We start from the raw sequence: 23,060 nt of genomic DNA, 5'->3' as shown, positions 1-23,060 counted from the left end.
AGCATTTTGGGGGGAGCGTTATGAATTAATTTGGAATACATAATGTTGCCAACTCTTGCAATTTTATCATGAGCTGCATTGTATTTGGTGTTTCTCTTAAAGCCCCACTGCCTGGAGTCAAATGGTTACATAAGAATCTCAACTGTCATATTTTAAAAGGTATGTTTCTAGCCCTCAAGAAAAGCTTGAAAATGTGACTAAGTGTATTCTAAAGTCTCTGGGTATGTCTACACTACGGGATTATTCCGATTTTACAGAAACCGGTTTTTTAAAACAGATTGTATAAAGTCGAGTGCACGCGGCCACACTAGGCACATTAATTCGGCGGTGTGCGTCCATGTACCAAGGCTAGCGTCGATTTCCGGAGTGTTGCACTGTGGGTAGCTATCCCTTAGCTATCCCATAGTTCCTGCAGTCTCCCCCGCCCATTGGAATTCTGGATTGAGATCCCAATGCATGATGGGGCAAAAACAGTGTCGTGGGTGATTCTGGGTAAATGTCGTCACTCAATCCTTCCTCCGTGAAAGCAATGGCAGACAATCATTTCGCGCCCTTTTTCACCTGGATTGCCCTGGCAGACGCCATAGCATGGTAACCATGGAGCCTGTTTTGCCTTTTTTCACTGTCACCGTATGTGTACTGGATGCTGCTGACAGATGCGGTACTGCAGTGCTACACAGCAGCATTCATTTGCCTTTGCAAGGTAGCAGAGATGGTTACCAGCCCTATTGCACCATCTGCTGCTTTGGAAATTGGCGATGAGATGATGGTTATCAGTCATTTTGCACCGTTTGCATTTGGAAATTGGCGATGAGGGTTATCAATCCTTTTGTACCGTCTGCTGCTGTCATGGGTGCTCCTGGCTGGCCTTGCTGAGGTCAGCCGGGGGTGCATGGACATAAATGAGAATGACTCCCTGGGTCATTCCCTTCTTTATGTTTTGTCTAAAAATAGAGTCAGTCCTGCCTAGAATATGGGGCAAGTGTACTAGAGAACCAGAGAACACAGCTGCTCCGTGTCAGAGCCCCAGAGATCCCGCAGAAATGATGGCTGCATGCCATTCTAGAGGGTGCCCCTGCAACAACCCCACCCGTTGCTTCCCTCCTCCCCCAACCCTCCCGGGCTACCGTGGCAGTGTCCCCCCAATTTGTGTGATGAAGTAATAAAGAATGCAGGAATAAGAAACACTGACTTTTAGTGAGATAAAATGAGGGGGAGGCAGCCTCCAGCTGCTATGATAGTCCAGGCAGGACATTAAAGGGTGTGGGGGGGAGAGGAGCACAGCCTCCCGCTGCTATGATAGTCCAGTCAGTACAGAATCTTTTCTTTAGACATGAAGAAGGGGGGGGGTTTGCTATGATGAGGACGGTTACCAATCCTTTTGTACCATCTGCCGGGAATCATTCCTATTTTTATCCAGGCGCCCCCAGCCGACCTCACCGAGGCCAGCCAGGAGCACTCACGGGCTGCTGCTGATGATGGATAGCAGTCATATTGTACCGTCTGCCACCGGGAAGGGGATGCTGGTGTTCAGTGCTGCAGCACCCCGTCTACCAGCAGCATGCAGTAGACATAGGGTGACATTGAAAAAAAGGCGAGAAACGATTTTTTTCCCTTTTCTTTTTGGGGGGGGGATGAAGGGTGTAAATTGACGACATACACCCTGAAACACCTGGGAAAATGTTTTTGACCCTTCAGGCATTTGGAGCTCAGCCAAGAATGCAAATTCTTTTCGGAGACTGCGAGGACTGTGGGATAGCTGGAGTCCTCAGTACCCCCTCCCTCCCTCCATTTGATTCTTTGGCTTTCCGTTACGCTTCTCACGCAGCACTGTGCTGAGTCCCTGCTGCGGCCTCTGTCTATCATAACCTGGAGATTTTTTCAAATGCTTTGGCATTTCATCTTCTGGAACGGAGCTCTGATAGAACAGATTTGTCTCCCCATACAGCGATCAGATCCAGTATCTCCCGTATGGTCCATGCTGGAGCTCTTTTTGGATTTGGGACTGCATTGCCACCAGTGCTGATCAGAGCTCCACACTGGGCAAACAGGAAATGAAATTCCAAAGTTCGCGGGGCTTTTCCTGTCTACCTGGCCAGTGCAGCCGAGTTCAGATGGCTTTCCAGAATGGTCACAATGGTGCACTGTGGGATACCGCCCGGAGGCAAATACCGTCAATTTGCGGCCACACTAACCCTAATCCGACATGGCAATACCGATTTCAGCGCTACTCCTCTCGTTGGGGAGGAGTATGGAAATCGGTTTAAAGAGCCCTTTATATCGAAATAAAGGGCCTCATTGTGTGGACGGGTGCAGGGTTAAATCGGTTTAACGCTGCTAAATTCGGTTTAAACGCGTAGTGTAGACCAGGCCTCTGAAACCAGAAGGCAAATGACAAGATCCCACAATTCATTATTTTTTTAAAAAAATCTTATGACTTTTAAGCCAATCTAATGATATTTAGAGGCCTGACTGATTATACTTGAGTGCTTAGAGTTGGAAATACTGAATTCACATGAATATAAAATGACATATTTTAGCTGTATCACTATGAAAGCATAAGAACATAAGAATGACCACATCTAACCTGGTATCCTGTCTTCCAGCTGTGGCAAGTGCCAGATGCTTCAGATGGAATGAACAGAACAGGGGAATTATCAAGCAATCTATCCCCTGTCCTATAGTCCCAGCTTCTGGCAGTCAGAGGCTTAGGGACACCCCGAGCATGGTGTAGCATCCCTGACCATCTTGGCTAATAGCCATCAATGGATCTATCCTCCACGCAGAAATATTTCACATATAAAATATCAATGAAATTATATTGTAGGGAAAGGTCCATGTTCTTCCAGAGATAAAGACAACCACTTAGCCATTATTCAACTCAGTGAATTAATCCGTTATTAAGTGAGACTTGTGAAGCTTGTTTGAATTTGTAGTGAATAGTTTTTTTTAAAAAAATATACCAATCAAGATTAGATTTTATTAATTGTTTTTGCAATTTTTTCATAGGTATTTACATAAAGTTCCTGTTCAATAACATTGATTTCAAAGTTCTAATAGACAATATTCATTACTCTTTAAATTATATGAACAATTACTCAGAAGACTGGAAGACGTAATCATATGTCAGGCAGAAAATCCAATTAAAATAATTAGATTAAACTGTACAAAATCAAAATATACTCTTTCCCTTGTGATCTACAAAAATCACGATTAATAACTGTAGATGTAAAACTTCTATAGGTGTTCTCATGTGTAGCACAAATAATTAGCCCTCTTATCAATGAAGCACTTGTTCAATCCCTGGTTGATGATGGAAATACCTATATTTGTTTTTGGTTTCAAAGCTGATACTGATTACATATCAATGCCTATTCTTTGCAGATCACTCTTTATTACAACATTATTTCTGGAAGCAATTTGTGATTGTTATTATAAAGATATAATTGCCAGTTCACCTTTAATGGTAATCCCTCACTAAATAGGACAAATTTGTTTATAGTGTCTGTGAATTAATTAATGATTCTGTGAACAATTATTTACTGGATAACAATATGAAATAGGAATACTGTAATTTTAAATGGAAGTGTATACATTTCTCAGGAAGCTGAAGTCCCTAAATGCAGCAGAACAATCCATTTTTATCTTATGTACAAGGGCATGGGGAAGGCTGCAGAGTCTATGAAATATTATATATTTAAGAACATTAGTGATATATTAGGGGTAAATTGCAAGTGGCCTTTATATAGGTGTGCTGCAAAGAGGATGCAAGAAGTGTTTCCCCAACCTTGAGCACTCTCTGCAAGAATCAGGCATAATTGCTGTGCCTGTGGGGAAAAGAGGCTATGCAGGCACAGTTCTGATCCAGCCATAAAACATCAACATCTATGAGCAGATTGCTTATGGAATGCAGGAGAAGTGCTATGACAGAGACCAGCAGTAGTTCTGCATGAAAGTCAAAGAGATGTGACAGGCCTACCAAAAGGCCAGGGACCTTAACAAGCAACCTGGTGCTGAGCCACAGACCTGATGCTTTTACAAAGAGCTTCATGCCATCCTTGGTGGAGACCTCACAACCACCCCCAACACACACACCATGGATACCTCTGAGGAGCCTGCACATCACAAGTCCCTTCCATGAACAGCAAGGAGGATTAGGTGGTGAGTGAGAAAGAGAAGGCGGAGGAGTGTGGGGATCCAGCTGTGCAATGAGCTAGGACCTGTTTTTGACTCCACTGCAGTCCGGCCAGCTGGAACCTCAGGTAAGCACATAGATACATTTTCAATTGCAGGAATGGCACTGCCAAACTACCAGGCCACAAATTTTTGACGTTTCATTAATTTGCTTGTGCTGTGAAATTATTTCAGCCACTTAAGTTACACTTTCAGTAGTGAATGTGGTGACAATGGTACTTCTCTGTGCTTATTTTCAGCTGCTGCAACTGTAGCCTTCAGGGTTTCCCCCGCCATACTTGCAGAATGACTGAGCCAGATAAGGAGGAGAAAGATGAGGAAACGGGATGACATGTTCCAGGACAGAGGTGGCCAACCTGTGCTGAGAAGGAGCCAAAATTTACTAATGTACATTGCCAAAGAGCGTACAGTAATACGTCCCGCCTCCGTCCCGCTCCCAGCGCCTCCAGCCCACCGGCAGCCCCGCCAATCAGCGCCTCCCCCTCCCGCCCTGCACCTCCCAATCAGCTGTTTCATGGCGTGCAGGAGGCTTGGGGGAGCAGGGGAGAGGACCAATGGTACAATAGGCTCAGGGGAGGGGGCGGGAAGGGGTGGAGTGGGGGCAGGGCCTGTGGCAGAACCAGCGGTTGAGCAGTGAGCACCCCCCGGCACATTGAAAGTTGGCGCCTGTAGCTCCAGCCCCGGAGTTGGTGCCTATACAAGGAGCCTCATATTAATGTCTGAAGAGCCGCATGTGGCTCCAGAGCCACAGGTTGGCCACCCCTGTTCTATGATATCCTGCAAGCCAGTGTTGCATCGGACCATGAACACAGGACCTGGAGGATGAACATTGTGGACAGACTGTCATGTTCCCCATGGGCCCCACTGATTTGGTTCTTCTTGCAGCTCTGTAAAGAATCCAGCATCAGGCACCCTGTGCTTGCAACACTCATGACAATAGTGCAGAGCTGTGCAGGCTCCATTCTGTCAGAGATGGCTGACAGCAAAGAAGTCCATGTGGGTTTATGGAATTTTGAAAAAAAAATGACTTGAAAATTATGGGATACAAATAACAGTATGGAATGGAGACAATTGCAAACTGGGAAATTGGCCCCATGCTCCCAGTCGCCCCTGCACAACTCTTTTTGACCCCCGCATGCATTACCAAAGCTGTGCTGGATGGGAGCAAAGTTCCACAATGGGATACCTACCCATTGTGCCCTGCACTCTGCATCAGTACAAGCACTGCTGACACAAGGAGCCACGTATGTACATACACAAGCAATGTACTAACTGCGGCAGCTAAATGCTGATGTAACCTGACATAAGTTTGTAGTATAGACATGGCCAGAGTGAGAGGAGATAAGCAGAACAGCGGCTGTGGAAGTGAGAGGAAACATCAGGAGAACAGTTGGTATGGGTAAGAAAGGGTAAAATTGTTGTCTGACAACATCCATTATCACTGTGCATTGGCAGAAGAACTTACACTGTGACTGCCCAAATACTGTACACCTGGGATCGGCAACCTTTGCCACACGGCCCATCAGGGAAAGCCCCTGGTGGGCCGGGCCAGATTGTTTACCTGCCACGTCCGCAGGTTTGGCAGATCGCAGCTCCCACTGGCCACAGTTCGCCATCCCAGGCCAATGGGGGCTGCAGGAAGTGGCACAGGCTGAGAGATGTGCAGTCTGCCCTTCTCGCAGCCCCCATTGGCTTGTGACGGTGAACCGTGGCCAGTGGGAACTGCGATCGGCCGAACCTGTGGACGTGGCAGGTAAACAAATCGGCCCGGCCTACCAGGGGCTTTCCCTGGCAGGCCAAGTGCCAAAGATTGCCAATCCATGCTGTACACCCACCTAAAGTTCTTAAGAAATACAAAATAGCCTTCAAAATCTCCTAAGAAATATTGTCTTTATAAAAATCAGAAGTATTGGCAACTAATTTTGATAAGATTGTGAAGAAATGTGTCACTCAACATTGTTAATTTGTGACAAAAAGTCTAATATTATATCCTTATTCCAAAGCTGTTCATAGCTATATTTATAAAAAAAGCAATTCTCCATATCTGAATATAGTCTTAAGAATTTAAACAGAAGAAAGGGCAAATGATAATACAGAAACATTTTTTGTTTGTCGAAGTAGATAATCCATGATTAAAATGAATGCATGTAACAGAAGGACTAGTATTAAAGTATCAGTCACTTTAGAGGAATTTGTTAGCTCCAAGTTGAGCACAGTATATAAATGATTACATATTCTGTTATAGTTATATTTTATTATTACTAAAGACTAGACATAAAAGCTGGGTGAAACTTTTTTTGGCAAATAGATTTCACCAAAAAATACATTGAAGCTAATTCTGAATTCAGCATATAGTTTCAGGGAAAGAAACCACAAACTGATTTTTTTAAATTTATTGATTTATTCATTTGGAAACATCAATGTATTTTGTTCTGACATTTTCAAAATGAATTGTTCCAACTTTTTGTTTTGAAATTGGTTTCAGGTCAACATTCGAAATGTTTCATTCAACTTGAACATTTTTTTTACAGTGTGACGAGAAAGACATCATGAGGTTCCCTCTCTTACAGTTCCCCAAATTGTGATGAGGGGAGAATGGAATTTGCTCCACTGCAGAACAAACAGGGAATTCCAACCCAGAATTTGCGGGTTCACTGAGATTCGTTATGGATAGTGAGAAGTATTCTAGAGGTTTGTGCCCCAATTCCAAGAACACCCTGCACTTAATGAGAGCTCCAAGGAATATGGACAACCTTGTCAACAGTTGGCCCCAGAAGATCTGTAAAGGGAGATAGAAAAAAGAATTCATCTCAGTTAAACACTTTAAAATCTGCAGTACTGAGTAACTTACATCCAAGACTATTAAAAGAATTGTCCAATGAGTTCTCTGAATAGTTAATGTTGATTTTTAACAGTTCTTGGAATACTGGGGAAGTTCAAAGGAGTGGAAAGAAATTAATGTACCAATACTGAAAAAAGGTAAATGTGATGCCTTGGTAAATATAGGCCAGTTAGCGCAACATCGATCCTAGGCAAAATAATGGAAGGTATGAAAAGGGAGGCAATCAGTGAAGAATTAAAAGGTGGTAGAATAATTAATAACAACCAACATGGTTTCCTGGAAAATAGGTGTTTTTATAACTTGATATAATTTGTTATATGATTGTGATCACAAATTTGGTTGAGAAGGGTAACTGTGTTATCATAATATATTTAAACTTCTGTGAGGCACATGATAGTCTGATATTTTTTTTAAATAGCACTATACAAAAACCAATATAGCTCATATTAAATGTATTAAAAATTGGTTAAGTAATAGATCACAAAAAATTGTAAATGGGGAATTGTCATTCAATGGAGGTTTCTTACTGGGGACTTGCAGGGATCTGCTCTTGGCTCAGTGCTATTCAATATCTTTATCTGTTATCTGGAAGAAAATATAAAATCTTTGCAGGTAAAATTAAGATGATACAAAATTGGTGGAGTGGTAAATAATGACGGGGATGGGATGGGTCAATTATACATAATCTCCATCACTAACATTTTTTAAAATTAAGATTGGATTTTTTTCCCTACAAAGCTCTAGGAATTATTTCAGGGAAGTCCTTTTGCCTATGTTACACAGGTCAGATTAGCTGGTCAGAATGGTCCCCTTCTGGCCTCGGTGTCGCACTGTTTGGAATGGCTCCTGACCATGAGTGCCTACCTTAGGGCAGACTGTGAGAAAACAGGACAGACACCCCAACCTGGTGGTATGTTCTATAATTAGATTTCACCAGCCAAGTGACAAATGTGACTTCCTTGATCACTATACCAGTCTTAGCATGGAGTCGCAAACAGTCCTCTCGGACTGTTCAGTCTATCTTGCCACCCAGACAAACTGACTTTGTGATAAAGGTCACTTACACCAAAAATCACATTCCATTTAGGTTGTTTTCAGTCCCAGAAGACCAGCCACTTACCCCAGCCAGATCAATCCATACTGTAAATCTTACACCAAAGACAATGCTGGGAGCCAATTCTATAGTAAACTAACTAACTAAAGGTTTATTAGCTAAGAAAAGGAAATGAGAGTTATAGAGAGGTTAAAGCAGGTATAATATATGTACAGGTGAGTCACAGTTTGAAATTCCAAATGGTGGCAGTGATGTAATATACAAAACAAAAGTCTTTCAGGATAGCCAGATTGTCTCTTGGAATCTCTGCTTTGCATCTGGTACCCTTCCCTTTAAGAGTACAAATAGTCCAGAGATGCAGGATTCTTCCTTGAATCCCTACTTATAGCTTCTTCTCACAGAAAACAAGCTGACAGGGTCACTACCAATGTGGGCTTTTCCTTTGATGACAGAGAGTGAGGAATGCATTTTGAGTCTTTGACTTCTGATCATCACACATAATGACCACTTGCTTTGAAATTATCTCTTTTCTGTTAGAGTTCTCCATTTGCATTGCACAAGGCCTCTTTCTTGTCTGATGGGTTATTTAGTTGCCAGGGTATACACAATATAAATATTTGCTACTACATTGGCTACTAGATAAGTGAAAACAAGCAAGTAACATCCCATTAGTTTTCATGAAATTTAAACACCAAATATACTCTTATGCATTTAACAATCTTTTTGGTTGCAGATACTACAAGTATCTTCTTTGTCTGAGGGCAATACTGCTCAGCTGCTTGCTTGTCACTTTCATTCTGATTTTGATGAATCATGGAAGATTGTTTGCATCCCCTGAGAAAGTTATATGTATCAAAGGAGAAATGTAAGCAATAGCATCACCACAAATCTCATTCCAAGATATTTTTAGATTGATTATTCATAGAGAGGTAGGGCAGTTCTTTTGATAGACTTCAATAGATTTGCTTGTACACATATGACAGGAAGATCAGACCAAAGGTTTTTCAGAGAGAAACTAAATATTTCCCAAAATCATCCAGTTACATTACCTGTACCTTAAAAAATTCAACCATTATATTCCATGATTGAGAATATTGACTTCAAATGGGTTATTTAAAACTGTTAATCAAATATATTTTCTCTTACGAGGAAAATTCTTCTCTACCATTGTTGACACTCTTATTTATTTCAAACAAAAATATATGTTTAAAGAACATTATTAAGTTTAAAAAGTCAAGAACTTAAAATTTAGGTAATGCCAGTATTAAAGTTCATCATGCAGCTTAATTTATCCCCCTTCTGCATATTCATTATGATGCAGACTTTAATTACATGATCACCTACTTTTTTTTCCACAGAACCCCTGTCTCATTCAGCGCAGAGGATGGATGGTGCTCAATTAAGGGGCAGGTATTCAATATTTTGTTTTATCCTCATTGTTGACTGTGTGGCTTTAGACTTATTTACTGCACACTATTTAAACCCTGCTTTGAAGACATATCTATTCATTTCTTTGTGAGTTTTTCCATGGCATTCATCACTATAATGTACAAGTGCTTCACAAATCCCTGTGGGATTACATTATCATCACCAGGTTACAGGTGCTGAGGCAGAGAAATTACATTCAAAATAGGTATCCAGTAATTTTGGAAACCTAGTTAGAGACTCTAAAACCAGATTTTTCAGAATACTTAGCATTATATAGCAATTTATATGTTCAAAGCACAGCTCCCATTGACTTCAGTTACAGCTGTGAGTGCTCAGCACTTCTGAAAATCAGTCCCCAAGGTCTCAACTCAGACACCCAGAAAATGAGGAACACACAATTAGTGACCACGTGTGAAAAGTTTGATTTAAATGACTTGCCCAGAAGCACACAGGAATTCTGTGGCAGAAGCAGAGTTGAAATATAGTTCCTCAAGGTAGCAGTCAACCGCCTTAACCATGAGACCTCTTTTCTTTCAGTCCCCTACCTCATTTGCTACTAGAGCTGGGTGAAATTTTTTGGACAAAACTTTTTTTTTTGTCAAAAAAAAATGTAGATTTAGATTGGTTCTGTTTGTTTCAGTCAAAATGAAAAAAGAACAAAAAATGAAAATTATTAAAATGAAACGTTGATTATTCTAGCTAGATACATTATCAAAAGGGTTTGTGTGGGGTGGGCCTCTCACAAGCTCTGCTGTTGAAACTGAAATACTTGAAGAGTTATTGGGCCAGAGAAAGACATGGTGATTAAGGCCCTGTGATGTCATATGATTAAAATATGACCATGTAGATCATTGCTGCTACCACTGTTATTCCATTGAAACAAATCTTGTACAAAGTACGTCATGTAAGGTGGCAATGGAAAGTTACGGTTTGCTAAATATGATTATCCTGTTTGTATTCATGTATCATTTTAGTATCTGAGGTTATGAATATTGACTATGTACCTGTATTTCAAATGTGTTTGCTCCTGTGCTAACACCCACAAGGTAGTTTACATCCAGTCTAGCCAACACACCTCTTTCTTTTTTATTATAAATAAACCTTTAGATACTAGATACTAAAGGATTGGCAATAGTGTGATAATTGAGTAAGATCCGAGTTATATAATGACCTGGGTATGTGTCTGGTCCTTTGGGATTAGAAGAACACTTTGATTAAATTGGGTTTAAATAACCATTCATCATTAAGTCTAGTGTCTGGGTATTGGAACAAGGGCGGGGATACCTAAGGGTATGTCTACACTACAAAATTAGGTTGAATTTATAGAAGTCGGTTTTTCAGAAATCATTTTTATACAGTCAGTTGTGTGTGTCTCCACACAAAGTGCTCTAAGTGCATTACGTCGGAGGACTGCATCCACAATACCGAGGCTAGTGTCGACTTCCGGAGCATTGCACTGTGGGTAGCTGTGGGTAGCTATCATACAGTTCCTGCAGTCTCTGTCGCCCAGTGGAATTCTGGGTTGAGATCCCAATGCCTGATGGGGCAAAAACAGTGTTGCGGGTGATTCTAGGTACATGTCGTCAGGCTCCCGCTTCCTCCCTCCCTCCATGAAAGCAATGGCAGACAATCGTTTTGTGTCTTTTTTCCTGGGTTACCTATGCAGACACCATACCACAGCAAGCATGGAGCCTGCACAGCTGACTGTCACCGTAAGTCCACTGGGTGCTGGCAGACGTGGGACTGCATTGCTACACAGCAGCAGTTCATTGCCTTTTGGCAGCAGGTGCATTACGATTGGTAGCCGTCGTTGTCGTACTCCTAGGTGCTCTTTTAGCTGACCTCAGTGAGGTCGGTCAGAGGCGCCTGGGCAGACATGGGAGTCACTCAGCCAGGTCATTCCCATCTTCTGCCGAGCACCCAGGAAATGATGATGGCCAGAATTCCTACTGTACCTTCTTCTGGCAAGCAGGAGATGATGCAACTAACAGAAGTTGCTAGATCACAGGCCCTGGTTCTCATGGGTGACTTTAATCACCCCGATATCTCCTTGGAGAGCAATACAGCAGTGCACAGACAATCCAGGAAGTTTCTGGAAAGTGTAGGGGACAATTTCCTGGTGCAAGTGCTGGAGGAACCAACTAGGGGAAAAGCTCTTCTTGACCTGCTGCTCACAAACAGGGAAGAAATAGTAGAGGAAGCAATAGTGAATGGGAACCTGGGAGGCAGTGACCATGAGATGGTCGAGTTCAGGATCCTGACACAAGGAAAAAAGGAAAGCAGTAGAACAGAGACCCTGGACTTCAGAAAAGCAGACTTTGACTCCCTCAGGGAACTGATGGGCAAGGTCCCCTGGGAGAATAACATGACGGGGAAAGGAGTCGAGGAAAGCTGGCTGTATTTTAAAGAAACCTTATTGAGGTTGCAGGAACAAACCATCCCGATGTATAGGAAGAAAAGTAAATATGGCAGGCGACCTGCTTGGCTTAACAGTGAAATCCTTGCTCGTCTTAAACACAAAAAAACAGCTTACAAGAAGTGGAAGATTGGACAAATAACCAGGGAGGAGTATAAAAATATTGCTCAGGCATGCAGGTGTGAAATTAGGAAGGCCAAATCACACTTGGATTTGCAGCTAGCCAGAGATGTTAGGAGTAACAAGAAGGGTTTCTTTAGGTATGTTAGCAACAGGAAGAAAGTCAAGGAAAGTGTGGGCCCCTTGCTGAATGAGGGAGGGAACCTAGTGACAGAAGATGTGGAGAAAGCTAGTGTACTCAATGCTTTTTTTGCCTCTGTCTTCACAGACAAGGTCAGCTCCCAGACAGCTGCACTCTGCAGCATGGTATGGGGAGGAGGTGACCAGCTCTCTGTGGAGAAAGAAGTAGTTCGGGACTATTTAGGAAAGCTGGACGAGCACAAGTCCATGGGGCCGGATGCGTTGCATCCGAGGGTGCTAAAGGAGTTGGCCGATGAGATTGCAGAGCCATTGGCCATTATCTTTGAAAAATCATGGCGATCGGGGGAGGTCCCGGACGACTGGAAAAAAGCTAATGTAGTGCCCATCTTTAAAAAAGGGAAGAAGGAAGATCCAGGGAACTACAGGCCAGTCAGTCTCACCTCAGTCCCTGGAAAAATCATGGAACAGGTCCTCAAGGAATCAATTCTGAACCACTTAAAGGAGGGGAAAGTGATCAGGAACAGTCAGCACGGATTCACCAAGGGCAAGTCATGCCTGACTAACCTAATTGCCTTCTATGATGAGATAACCGGCTCTGTGGATGAGGGGAAAGCAGTGGATGTGCTATTTCTGGTGATTAGCAAAGCTTTTGATACAGTCTCCCACAGTATTCTTGCCAGCAAGTTAAAGAAGTATGGGCTGGATGAATGGATGGTAAGGTGCATAGAAAACTGGCTAGATGGTCGGGCTCAACGGGTAGTGATCAATGTCTCCATGTCTAGTTGGCAGCCGGTATCAAGTGGAGTGCCCCAAGGGTCGGTGCTGGGGCCGGTTTTATTCAATATCTTCATTAACGATCTGGAGGATGGTGTGGATTGCACCCTTAGCAAGTTTGACACTAAACTGGGAGGAGTGGTTGATACGCTGGAGGGTAGGGATAGGATACAGAGGGACCTAGACAAATTAGAGGATTGGGCCAAAAGAAATATGATGAGGTTCAACAAGGACAAGTGCAGAGTCCTGCACTTAGGACGGAAGAATCCCATGCACTGCTACAGACTAGGGACCGAATGGCTGGGCAGCAGTTCTGCAAAAAAAGACCTAGGGGTTACGGTGGACGAAAAGCTGAATATGAGTCAACAGTGTGCCCTTGTTGCCAAGAAGGCTAATGGCATTTTGGGTTGTATAAGTAGGGGCATTTCCAGCAGATCAAGGGATGTGATCATTCCCCTCTACTCAGCACTGGTGAGGCCTCATTTGGAGTACTGTGTCCAGTTTTGGGCCCCACACTACAAGAAGGATGTGGATAAATTGGAGAGAGTCCAGCGAAGGGCAACAAAAATGATTAGGGGGCTGGAGCACATGACTTATGAGGAGAGGCTGAGGGAACTGGGATTGTTTAGTCTGCAGAAGAGAAGAATGAGGGGGGATTTGATAGCTGCTTTCAACTACCTGAAAGGGGGTTCCAAAGAGGATGGATCTAGACTGTTCTCAGTGGTAGAAGATGACAGAACAAGGAGTAATGGTCTCAAGTTGCAGAGGGGGAGGTTTAGGTTGGACATTAGGAAAAACTTTTTCACTAGTAGAGTGGTGAAGAACTGGAATGAGTTACCTAGGGAGGTAGTGGAATCTCCTTCCTTAGAGGTTTTTAAGGTCAGGCTTGACAAAGCCCTGGCTGGGATGATTTAGTTGGGTTTGGTCCTGCTTTGAGCAGGGGGTTGGACTAGATGACCTCCTGAGGTCCCTTCCAACCATGAGATTCTATGATTCTATGATGGCTATCAGTCAAACTGCACCGTCTGCTGCCAGCCTAAAGATGTTAAAGATAGATGGAGTGGATCAAAACAAGAAATAGACCCAATCTAAGTACACTATGTCCACTGGATCCGCCTTGTCCACATGTTTGTTGACCCCTTCAGAGAACTCTAATAGATTAGTAAGACACGATTTCCCTTTACAGAAACCATGTTTCACCAGAATCCTTGCCGTAAGGTGCTCCTTTATGTCCCGCCTGGTCTGGCTTTTATCCCCTCGGCATTTAATCAGATCAGATCCTTCTCCACATTGCCTAGGTGCCAGCGGGGAGGGCGAGCTCATTGATGGCATGTCTAAACAGCATTTTGGAGCCCATGGGAACAGGCTTCCCACCTCAGGTTGCAAAGTCACGCTAATGAGGCTCACACTAGCACTCAAAAAAGAGTGTAGATAGCTCTTTGAAATTATGGCTTTAGCTAGAGCTTGGGCTCTGAAGCCTAGGGAGATGGGTGGGCTTCAGATCTTGTCTTCATTAAATTGTTAATTTGAGCTATAAATCAAGCGTTGCTACTAACTTGACTCCTTTCCACACACAAAAATCTGTAGCTCAAGTTAAATGTTACTTTAAGCTTGAGCAGTGACCTTTTGGGGTCATGGGCTGAAGATCAAATTCTGCTGACTCTTCAGCTAGTAATGCAGTGGGGATGCAGCAGTTTGAGTTACAACAACTCATCAGCTGCTAATCCAATAGCTCTGTGTAGCTGGAGCATTGTTTCACAGTGTAGTCACTCTCACTAAAGCTAGGCTAGCTTGAGTGTACTGATTCAAGCTAACTATTGCCTTCAGATCCAGTGCCTGGCCCCACTTCAACCAAGAAGCAGCAATTTTAGGGAAAGCTCTTTTGAGTACCCCTGTAGCTCCGAGCAACTGGCCATGCTCCATCCCAGTGCTAGGAGCCGTCAGGGGATGGAACATGTTCAAATGCTCTGTGGGGTTGGTGTAGCCACAGTCCAGTTACACACAGAAGCTGTGGGAGGCTCAACCATGCTCACTGAGGACAGAAACTTCTCAGATGTTAGCTGTTAAAATCAAAGAAATCTTTACTGAACACGTGCAAACAGAGATTTTTCAAGAGCTGATAATTTAGCTAAATTTGGGGAGAAAATCACAAGGAAAGGAAAAGGCACATCCCAGACACAAAGGCCACAGCCCTGCCAAATTTCATATCCCTGTTCCAAAACATACAGGTGGTACAGTTATTCAGAGGAAAAGTTTGCAAGAATTTTTTAAAATGGGAAAAACACCACATTTTCACCTAGTCTCATTCTCAGAAATGGCTGAACAATTTTGGCTTAAATTAAAAAAAAATTAGCTTGAGGCAGACACCTGGCTTGGGAATTTTTTTAAGTTTTTCAAAGTTATAAGCAACTGAAAACAGGGTCTTATAGTGGGAATTGTTGGCAAACCTTAGTAGTAGATGGTGCTACTAGCCCTGTGTATAACAGTCGCAAAGTAGAAAACTCTCAGATAGACTAGAAGTCATGAATTTTACAACAGATATGTGGACAAGCACCCAGATAATTGCATATCTTTCTCTTACAGCAAATTGGGTAAGATAAGAGCCTAGGGGTGGGAGGTTTTTGCTTTTCCACAAAACTAGGATTTTCATTGGTTTCACCAGCTGTGCAAATTTGTTTTTGTACAACTATTTTCTCTTATATCCTGAGCAGTAGACACTTGTCTTCTATGATAATTTCTCAAATGTATCTGAAAAAAATCCCTAGTTATTGTATAGTATGAACAAAATCTCCAATATCCATACTCAATTATCTCCCATTGGTCACCCTTCTTTGCTCCCCCTCATTTAGTTCTACTACTACTGCCTGGCTTCTGACTAACTCCTGCAGAGATTGAGGTTATATAGAAGTTACCGAATACCAACTTTACACTTGACATTTTGCACAAACACAAAACAAAACAAATAAAAAACAGCTCCTTAAAGATTGTCTGAATGCTATAGCATTGCTGATACTCTTCTAGTCTGACTCAAATAGTAGCAAGAAAAGATGGGTGAGGTAATATCTTTTATTGAACCAGCATCTGTTGGTGAGAGGCAAACAGTAGCAAACAGTACCAGTCCACTTAACCTTTAAGAACCCTATCATCTCCAAGAAAAGACGTGTTATTTTTCCTGTCATAACTCGCCAACCTACTTGTCAAAGGTCATTAAGAAAGTAGTTTCCACGCAGCATCAGAAACATTTCTGAACAAATTACAGTACTTGAATGAAAAATTATAATCTTAGTTTATAATATTAGGAACATTGTATTTGAGACTGAAGAGCTCTGTACTTTGGATTAGAGTGATGCCTGGTTTATACTGGCTTTCAGTTGGCATAAACCAGGATGAAGGGCCCCAGCAGCAACAACTCAGTCTAGAGAGAGCATGAATCAGATTACCTAGTGATCTTTTCTGGCTCCAGACTTCTTGTAGGTGACATCATGTGCATCCACATCATTCATAAATACATACACATTCCTTATCAACCTACTTTAACTCCTCTGCAAAAATACTTTTTTTTCAAATTCAGGTGAATGGAGAAAAAATGAACTTCTAATTATTGGTTTAGCTGTCCTCTTTTCTATAGTCCTCAGTTAAAATCCCATTGCATCGTCATAGCAAGTGCCTAGCCCTTGGAGCCTTTGATTCTGACCTTTCTCTCAAAGACCACATCAATCATTTTGTCAATTCTTATTATCATTTTTTTTCTCAGACTGATATCAAAATTGCCTCATGTGTATAGAGAGTATCAAATGAATATCTTTGTCACTTCATAGCTGGATGTCTGTAATTCTTTCTTCTTTCCATCACTTACTTACATCATTTGAAAGAACATGTCTAGTACTGTGCAGCAAGCATATACACAAGAACTAGATTGTACATGATCACACCTAGTCAGAGATCTCTTTTAGCACCACATAAACTGATTTTAAAATGGTGTTGCCTCACATGGTGATGATGGATTCTCACGTTGATATTGACATATGAGGATTCAGCAAACACCTCTCCTAGTAGACCCGTTATGACATACCCATGCTGGTTGTATTATACAGTGACACTGTTATCTATCTATCTATCTATCTATCTATCTATCTATCTAATGCCTAATAGGGTGTATGAATACTACCACAATTATGCAAACATATCAATTAATTAGCTCTTTGAGCTCCTTAATTGAGCTCTTTGAGAGTATCACTATCATAGCTCTTCTCTGAACTCTCTCCAATTTATCAACATCCTTCCTGAATTGTGGGCACCAGAACTGGACACAGTATTTCAGTAGCAGTAGCACCCAGTGGGAATACTCAAGATTCCCCTGTTTAAACACACCAGGATTGCATTACTGTCAGGAATGGGGGTCTTGAACGCTGATCCACAGATCCCTTTGGCAGGAGAGCGAGTTCCAACCTGCCACCCACTTTATTAGTGATGATTTTATGTTTTTTCCCACATCATTGATAAAAAATGTTAAATAGTGGAGAACTGAGAACTGATAGTTGCATGACACCACTGAAAGCAGACCCACTCAACAATAATTCCTGGTTTACAGTTACATTTTGAGACCTATCAATTAGTCAATCTTTAATCCATTTAACATATGCCATGTTAATTTTATATCTTTCTAGTTCTTTAATCAAAATGTCATGTAGCACCAAGTCATACTCCTCACAGACGTCTAAGTATATTACATCAACACTATTATCTTTATCTTCCAAACTTGTAATCTCATAAAAAATCCACTTAGTTTGACAAGATCTATTTTCCATAAACCCATGTTGATTTACATTAATTACATTACCATCCTTTAATTCTTTATTAATCAAGTCCCATTTCAGCTGCTCCATTGTCTTGCCTGGGATTGATGTCCAAGCTGACAAGCCTATAATTACCCAGGCCATCCCATTTACCTTTTTTAAAAATTGGCACAGTATTAGCTATCTTCCAGTCTCCAGGAACTTCCCCAGTTCTCCAAGACTTATTGAAAATCAGTATTAAGAGTACAACAAGCTTCTCAGCCAGCTCTTTGAAACTCTTGGAAGGAAGTTATCTGGACCTGCTCATTTAAAAATATTTAACTTTCATAGCTTCAATTTAACATCCTCCAGAGATCTTAGTGGAATATGAGCATTTAGATGACTTATTAATTCAGTGCTCTATTATTAGCTTTGCCATGAGCCCCTAGAACCAATCACTCTAAGTAAGTCTGCCTTTTGAGTGTCTTCTTCTCCTGCACCCAGTTCTAGGTTTGTAATTAGCGTGGCATACTTCCAACGGCACACCGGTGTAGTTATAATAGCCATACTACCCAAGATCCACAAACCCGGAAATCCTGGATGCCCCATCATCTCGGGCATTGGAACTCTCACTGAAGGACTGTCTGGATATGTGGACTCTCTGCTCAGACCCTACGCCACCAGCACTCCCAGCTATCTCCGTGACACTACTGATTTGCTGAGGAAACTACAATGCATTGGTGACCTTCCAGAAAACACCATCCTAGCCACCATGGATGTAGAGGCTCTCTACACAAACATCCCACACACTGATGGAATACAAGCTGTCAGGAACAGTATCCCTGATGATGCCACAGCACAACTGGTTGCTGAGCTTTGTGCCTTTATCCTCACACACAACTATTTCAAATTTGATGACAATATATATCTCCAGATCAGTGGCACCGCTATGGGCACCCGCATGGCCCCACAATATGCCAATATTTTTATGGCCGACCTGGAACAACGCTTCCTCAGCTCCCGTCCACTCACACCCCTTCTCTACCTACGCTACATTGATGACATCTTCATCATCTGGACCCATGGGAAGGAGACTCTGGAAAAATTCCACCACGATTTCAACAGCTTCCACCCCTCCATCAACCTCAGCCTGGACCAATCTACACGGGAGGTCCACTTCCTAGACACCACGGTGCTAATAAGTGATGGTCACATTAACGCCACGCTATACCGAAAACCTACCGACCACTATGCCTACCTTCATGCCTCCAGCTTCCATCCCGGACACACCACAAGATCCATTGTCTACAGCCAAGCACTGAGGTACAACCGTATCTGCTCTAACCCCGCAGACAGAGACCAACACCTAGAAAATCTCCACCAAGCATTCTCAAAACTACAGTACCCGCACGAGGAAATAAGGAAACAGATCAACAGAGCCAGACGTGTACCCAGAAGCCTCCTACTGAAAGACAAACCCAAGAAAGAAACCAACAGGACTCCACTGGCCATCACATACAGTCCCCAGCTAAAGCCCCTCCAACGCATCATCAGGGATCTACAACCCATCCTGGACAATGATCCCACACTTTCACAGGCCTTGGGTGGCAGGCCAGTCCTCGCCCACAGACAACCTGCCAACCTGAAGCATATTCTCACCAATAACTGCACACCGCACCATAGTAACTCTAGCTCAGGAACCAATCCATGCAACAAACCTCGATGCCAACTCTGCCCACATATCTACACCAGCAACACCATCACAGGACCTAACCAGATCAGCCACACCATCACCGGTTCATTCACCTGCACATCCACCAATGTAATATATGCCATCATATGCCAGCAATGCCCTTCTGCTATGTACATCGGCCAAACTGGACAGTCTCTAAGGAAAAGGATAATCAGCTGGACACAAATCAGATATTAGGAATGGCAATATACAAAAACCTGTAGGAGAACACTTCAACCTCCCTGGCCACACAATAGCAGATGTTAAGGTGGCCATCCTCCAGCAAAAAAACTTTAGGACCAGACTTCTAAGAGAAACTGCTGAGCTTCAGTTCATTTGCAAATTTGATACCATCAGTTTAGGATTAAACAAAGACTGTGAATGGCTTGCCAACTACAGAACTAGTTTCTCCTCCCTTGGTTTTCACACCTCAACTGCCAGAACAGGGCCTCATCCTCCCTGATTGATCTAACCTCGTTATCTCTATCTTGCTTCTTGCTTGCTTATATTTACCTGCCCCTGGAAATTTCCACTCTTGCATCCAACGAAGTGGGCATTCACCCACGAAAGCTCATGCTGCAAAACGTCTGTTAGTCTATAAGGTGCCACAGGATTCTTTGCTGCTTTTAAAAAAGCTAATGCAGTTTTAGGATGCATCAGGCAAGGTATTTCCAGCAAAGATAAGGAGGTGTTAGTACCATTATATAAGGCACTGGTGAGACCTCATCTGGAATACTGTGTGCAGTTCTGGTCTCCCATGTTTAAGAAAGATGAATTCAAACTGGAACAGGTTCAGAGACGGGCTACTAGGATGATCCGAGGAATGGAAAACCTGTCTTATGAAAGGAGACTGAAAGAGCTTGGCTTGTTTAGCCTAACCAAAAGAATGTTGAGGGGGGATATGATTGCTCTTTATAAATATCTCAGAGGGATTAATATCAGGGAGGGAGAGGAATTATTTAAGCTTAGTACCAATGTGGACACAAGAACAAATGGATATAGACTGGACACTAGGAAGTTTAGACTTGAAATTAAATGAAGGTTTCCAACCATTAGAGGAGTGAAGTTCTGGAACAGCCTTCCAAGGCGGGTAGTGGGGGAAAAGACGTATCTAGCTTTAAGACTAAGCTTGATATGTTTATGGAGGGGATGGTATGATGGGATAGCCTAATTTTGGCAATTAATCTTTGATTATCAGCAGGTAAGTATGCCCAGTGGTCTGTGATGGGATGTTAGATGGGTTGGGATCTGAGTTCATATAGAGAATTCTTTCCTGGGTGCTGGCTGGTGAGTCTTGCCCACATGCTCAGGGTTTAACTGATCGCCATATTTGGAGTCGGGAAGGAATTTTTCTCCAGGGCAGATTGGCAGAGGCCCTGGAGGGTTTTCGCCTTCCTCTGCAGCATGGGGCACAGGTCACTTGCTGGAGGATTTTCTGCAGCTTGAGGTCTTCAAACCACAATATGAGAACTTCAGTAACTCAGACATAGGTTAGGGGTTTGTTACAGGAGTGGGTGGGTGAGATTCTGTGGCCTGCATTGTGCAGGAGGTCAGACTAGATGATCATAATGGTCCCTTCTGACCTTAAAGTCTATGAGTCTATGAGTCTATATTCACCTCTTGGACCAGATCCTGTGCTCCACTTAGGACTAAATCAAGAATTGCCTCTCCTCTGGTGGGTTCCAGGACCAGCTGCTCCAAGAATTAGTCATTTAAGGTATTAAGAAACTTTATCTCCGCATCCTGTTCTGAGGTGACATGTACCCAGTCCCTGAGCATTTCACAGTCACTATCACCATGACTTCCTTTGTTGAAGGCTCTCCTATCTGTCTTTCTCTTCATGTGATAGCCACTCTGGGAGTTTCTCCTGCCACTTTTGCAGCTTTTTATTTAAGGCTACTAGAGCAGTAATCTTGTACAAAAGACCCTAACCAATTTGCCTTAATGACTTAGAGGTTTATTGGGAATTTCTGAATTTCAGGTATTAGTTAGTAAACAAAAATTTAAAAAAGAAAGGCATAAAATGTACTTTGTTTATGGATTTTTTATGGATTCTGCTAATAAATATTTGCTGAGAAATGGGGATAGACAGCTGTTTTTGCTGGGCAGAAAAGAAAGTATACACGTGGCAACATGGAAATGTGTGAGGGTAAATTACACCTATAAGTTGCAATGTGACTAACTTTCCTTGATTTTTTAGGCTTCTTTGACAATTTCCAAAACAGTCTCTTTCCTTTCTCCCATTCCTACAACAATCCTATGATTCTGTTCTATGTCATAGCCTGTTCTGAGGACTGCTCCAGTGTACATGTATAATAAGAACAAACAGGGGCGGCTCTAGGTTTTTGGCCGCCCCAAGCAGTCATGCCCGGGAGGCGCCCCCGAGCCGCGGGAGCAGCGGACCTCCCGCGGGCATGACTGCAGAGGGTCCGCTGGTCGCGCGGCTCGGCTGGACTTCCCGCAGCTGCGGGCGGTTCGCAGGTCCGGCGGCTCCGGTTGAGCTGCCGCAGTTATGCCTGCGGGAGGTCCAGCCGAGCCGCGGGACCAGCGAACCGTCCGCAGTCATGCCTGCGGGAGGTCCACTGGAGCCGCCGGCCGAGCGTCCCCTCCGCAGTCATGCCTGCGGCAGGTCCGCTGCTCCCGGGGCTCCGGTGGACCTCCCGCAGGCATGACTGCGGCAGGTCCGCCGGCCCAGCCTGCCGCCCCCCCGGGAAAGGGCCGCCCCAGGCAGGTGCTTGCCCTGCTGGGCTCTGGAGCCGGCCCTGAGAACAAACACTCACTACTAACACTCACGTACTCTTTCTTCCTTACCCTTTGTTTTCTCCTAGAGCTGGGATGCAGTTCTGACCATATTTCACATTATGGTTCAGGCCACAGCAGAGAGCACAGAGAGCTGGCAGCTGCATGTGACTGCAACGGAGGTGTTTTATTAGTGATTGTCCAGAAGTGACACAGACAGGAAGTACTTCAAAGTATAATGAGACCTACAGTATTCAATCTTTTAGGCACAAACATTTCCATCAGAAATACAAAAGTGAAGACTCCCATTTGACAGAAGGCACAAACTGTGAACTCCATGTAACACTCAGCCTGATAATTTGACTAATAAAACTAAATTTTGAACTGATGATAATGCTGAATTCTTTATATTACCTTCCTGAATGCCTTTGTTTTTTGAATATTTTCAAACCTGCAAACAAATCTTTTTAATACATATAAAAATATTAAGACAAAGATTAAAAGTATAGTAACTACAAAGTCATCAAAGTCATTTATTGCATTTTGAAGATTCTCTGAAGAACTTCTCAACGTCTAGTTCCATTTGCAAAACAGTAAGGTATGCAAGGTCATTCACGTATATTTTTCTTAAAATCTGGGTGGGAATGGTACCAAAACCCCTAATACCCATTACTCAGACAGAATTCTTTCCAATATACTCCCAAGGGGGTCATCACTTTAGAAAAAATAATGATTTGGAAGTTTTTCTCTGTGTAGCCACTGCCAGATACCGTGACACAGAGCCCTATAGCTGTTGCTAAATAATGTACACTAGATTTCAGAGTTCAGCTGTAATATATTTAGTA

General features: G+C 42.9%; 1 long non-coding RNA gene across 2 annotated transcripts; it reads left to right on the top strand.

The window, feature by feature from the left end:
* Positions 1-17: 17 nt before the first annotated feature.
* Positions 18-22,598, top strand: LOC123365204. 2 transcript variants are annotated; one of them, XR_006577474.1, is made up of 5 exons: positions 115-159; positions 6,726-6,885; positions 8,824-8,955; positions 9,449-9,500; positions 22,305-22,598. It is a non-coding gene; the product is annotated as an uncharacterized LOC123365204 (long non-coding RNA). The 2 variants fall into 2 exon arrangements; XR_006577475.1 differs by lacking the exon at positions 6,726-6,885 and having other exon boundaries at positions 18-159.
* Positions 22,599-23,060: the final 462 nt, after the last annotated feature.

Source organism: Mauremys mutica, chromosome 2 (genome assembly GCF_020497125.1).
Source record: "Mauremys mutica isolate MM-2020 ecotype Southern chromosome 2, ASM2049712v1, whole genome shotgun sequence".
Classification (NCBI taxonomy): domain Eukaryota; kingdom Metazoa; phylum Chordata; order Testudines; family Geoemydidae; genus Mauremys; species Mauremys mutica.
Note: the sequence above shows the minus strand (reverse complement) of the source record. Positions and strands in the feature narration are given on the sequence as shown.